Raw genomic sequence first — 4,170 nt, 5'->3', positions numbered from 1 at the left:
CATGTTCAAATACAACAAGATCCAGACAATATCCAGGTATAGGCTGACAAGTGGCAAATATCATTCACACGTAAACCAGAGAGAATTTTGCCATTGTGTTAAAATTGTTGAATTCCCCCTGCCATCAACATCCTGGGACTACCATTGACCAGGAATTGAAACTGGCCTAGTCATTTAAGTACTGTTGCTACTTGATTGGCATCAAGCATCTACTCCCTCCCCCACCATGGGATATGAAATGTGGTAGCATTGTGTATTATCTACAAGTTGCACTGCAGAATTTCAGCAAAGCTCTTGCCTACGGCCATACTGTTGTGAAAACACCCAATCTCATCCGATCTCAGAAGCTACGCAGACTCAGACTTGGTTAGTACTTGGATGGGAGACTGCCCGGGAATACCAGGTGCAGTAGGCTTTTGCATTTTGGAGGGCAGCATAGTGGCTCAGTGGTTAGCACTGCTACCTCACAGCGCCAGGATTCCAAGTTCGATTCCAGCCTTGGGCGACTGTGTGGAGTTTGCACATTCTCCGTGTCTGTGCGGGTTTGCTCCACTTTCCTTCCCCAGTCCAAAGTTGTGCAGGTTGGGTGGATTGATCTTGCTAAATTGCCCATAGTGTTAGATGCATTGGTCAGAGGGAAATGGGTCTGGGTTTGTTACTCTTCGGAGGGCTGGTGTGGACTGGTTGGGCCGAAGGGTCTGTTTCCACACTGGAGGGATCCTAATTCTAATCTCAGACAGCATCCTCCAAACCCATGACCACTTTCATCCAGAAGAACAAGGGCAGCAGGTACATGAGAACACCAGCACCTGCAAATTCCCCTTCAAGCCACTCACCATCTATCCGCCATCATAAAGGCAAGCATCTGTTTAGCAATCTGTACAATAACCAATCCCAGGGCCTTATTCAGTACATTGGCCAATCATGAAGTATAGAATCCTCTCCACCAATCAGAGCACAAAATCAGAATAAAGCAAATAGCAAGTGCTGCAGAAACTCAGCAGGTCTGACAATACCTGTGGAGAGAAAGCAGAGTGAACATTTAGATTCTACTGACCCACTTGGAGAACTGATTGTATCTGGGAAAAGTTCTACAGGTATTCACAGTGCAGGAGAGAGAGAGAGAGAAAGAAACCCACACTGCTAACTGACACAGCAATGAACCTGCACGGTTACTGCCTTTGCTGTTTGAATGGAATGAGCTTCCAGAGGAAGTGGTGGAGGCTGGTACAATTACAACATTTAAGAGGCGTCTGGATGGGTATATGAATAGGAAGGGTTTAGAGGGATATGGGCCGGGTGCTGGCAGGTGGGACTAGATTGGGTTGGGATATCTGGTCGGCATGGACGGGTTGGACCGAAGGGTCTGTTTCCATGCTGTACATCTCTATGACTCAATGACTTGGAAATATATCACCGTCCGTTTGGTATCACACACCATCATGGAATCATGGAAATCCACAGCAGGTGAACTGCAGCAGTTCAAGGAGGTAGCTCACTACTACCTTCTCAAGTGCAACTAGGGACGAGCAATAAATGCTGGCCCAGCCAGTGACATCCACATCCCACGAGTGAATAAAAAACATTCTTTGTATGGCCTTTCCTCACTTCATCTTTTTGCAGCTTCAAGCCCCCACACACCCATCCTCCATCCTCACCCTTGTCTTTTCTTCCACAATTTGTAGGATAGCCCTCAGCCCATGCTGACCCTGCCTTTTGGAAATTGGTCACTCTGCCTCTCAAAAATTCTTCCCTGAACCTCATTAGTTTTTAGCTGAAAATGTGTTGCTGGAAAAGCGCAGTAGGTCAGGCAGCATCCAAAGAGCAGGAGAATCGACGTTTCGGGCATCAGCCCTTCTTCAGGTTCCTGAAGAAGGGCTGATGCCCGAAACGTTGATTCTCCTGCTCCTTGGATGCTGCCTGACTTGCTGCGCTTTCCCAGCAACACATTTTCAGCTCTGATCTCCAGCATCTGCAGTCCTCACTTTCTCCTCATTTGTTTTTAGCCAAACGTTGTGTTGAACTCTGTTTCCTGACAGTTCTTGATAAATTATTTCTCTTCTTCCCTGATCCGGATCCTTCTGAAGCAATTCTGAGATGGATTTGAGGTTAAGATATACAATGTAGTAGTTGCGGTCACTGAGTTCAGTGGCCCAAGCCCTGAGAGTTTGACTGTTAAATACTGAACTAGCTTGTCAGGTCAGTATTAACAAATGGTCATCTGTCTTTAGCCAGCACACAATCTGAAACAAGCATTCGAGATTTCACATGGCTGTGGGAGGACTTTACCTCTTCATGGCATGCTGTTATCAATTTTCATTTGATTATTTTACATCCTTAACGGGAAGATATAAATACAAGCTATGCTTACTACTAAATATTTTAAAAGTTTAACCTCTATTATAAAGTACAGTTTAAAATAGAAGTACCCTCTTTGTTTATTCTTCCCTCTTTCATGTTTTGCCAGTTAACTGATTGCAAAAGGTAACTTTCTTCTTCCAAACTGATAGAATTGCTGACACTTAAACATTGATAAGAGTGGCTAAAAAGTATTATGAAGGGAAACTTGCAAGGGGCATAAAAGACAATAAGGAGATATTTTATTGTTATATAAAGGGAAATCAGCTGATTAAGAGTCGTGTTGGCCCACTGAAGGCTGAGCATTATGCATGACTTTGGGGAAATAGCAGACATGTTGAATGATAGTTTTGCTTCAGTATTCAGAGCAGCACAAGAGAATAGCTTGCCAGAAGACAACAGAGGACCAGGGTTAGGGGCTAAATAAAACTTGTTAAAGTAAATCACTAAATGGGTGAAATTAATAGAACTGAAGAGTGACAAATCCCAGGACCTGATGATTTTCAGGGTGTTAAACGAGGCAGGAGAGTACATCGCTGATACTCTAACCATAATCTTTCAGAGTTCTCTGGATTTGAGAGTTGTACCTCTGGATTGGAAATTTGCACACGTCACTCTGCTCTTTAAGAAGTGTGACAGAGGGAAGCTAAGGAATTATATACCGGTCACCCTGACATCTATGGTGGGGAAATTGTTTGATTCTATAGTCAAGGGTAGGGTAACTGATAATCTCCAAAAATTCAGTTAATCAGGTAGAGTCAGCAAGGGTTCATGAAGGGTAGAGTTTATTGAAGTGGTGACTAAGGTGGTGGACAGACATAAGTCAGTGGATGTTATTTATATGGTCGTCTAGAAGGCTCTTGATAAAGTCCCACAGAACAGAATGTTAGCTCAGATGGAAACCTATGGAGTTGAGGGCAGATTATTGATATGGATAGGAAATCAATTGAGTGGCAGGAAGTACAGAGTTGGAATAAGTACTCAAATTGGTAGGAAGTGACTAGTGGTGTCCTTCAGGGATCAGTTTTGGGGCCTGAATTATTCAGAATATTAATTAATGACTTTGATAATGGCATAAAAAGTCAAGTATCCAAACATGCTGACAACACACATTTGGGCAGCATTGTAGACAGTGTTTATGACAATATAAATTTCCAACATGACATTGATAGATTAGGAGATATCAATTTTGGATCAGGTTATTTTTAGAAGACATAAAGTTGCATGCAATGGATTTCCAGTGGAATTTGGGGACATAGATACATGGTTCTTTAAAATGCCATGAACAGGTGGCATTTTGAGGGGGTGACAAAGGTGATTGATGAGGGTAGAGCAGCGGATGTTGTCTACATGGATTTTATTAGGGCTATCAACAAGGTCCATCATGGAAGGTTCATCCAGAAGGATCCACAGTGATTTGGCCACTTGGATTCAGATTGATTTGCCTATAGAAGATGGAAGGCTGTTTTTCTGGCTAGAGGTCTGTAACTTGTGGTGTTCCATAGGGATCTGTACTGGGACCTCTACTATAAATGAGTCCGATGAAAATGCAGAAGGGTGGGTTAGTAAGTTTGCAGATGTAAGATCAGTGGGGTTGTGCATCGTGTAGAAGTTTGGAGAAAGTGAGGACTGCAGACGCTGGAGATCAGAGTCGAAAAGTATGGCGTTGGAAAAGCACAGCCAGTCAGGCAGCATCCGAGGAGCAGGAGTGTCGACGTTTTGGGCATAAGCCCTTTATCAGGAATGTGGAGGGGGAAGGGAGCTGAAAGATAAATAGCAGGCATGGGGTGGGGGTGGGGCTGGGAGTAAAGT

General features: G+C 43.7%; 1 pseudogene; it reads left to right on the top strand.

Moving 5' to 3' along the window:
* The first annotated feature begins 296 nt into the window (after positions 1-296).
* On the top strand, positions 297-415 carry LOC140476644 (5S ribosomal RNA; annotated as a pseudogene).
* The last annotated feature ends 3,755 nt before the right edge of the window (positions 416-4,170 follow it).

Source organism: Chiloscyllium punctatum, chromosome 4, assembly GCF_047496795.1.
Source record: "Chiloscyllium punctatum isolate Juve2018m chromosome 4, sChiPun1.3, whole genome shotgun sequence".
NCBI lineage: Eukaryota > Metazoa > Chordata > Chondrichthyes > Orectolobiformes > Hemiscylliidae > Chiloscyllium > Chiloscyllium punctatum.
Note: the sequence above shows the minus strand (reverse complement) of the source record. Positions and strands in the feature narration are given on the sequence as shown.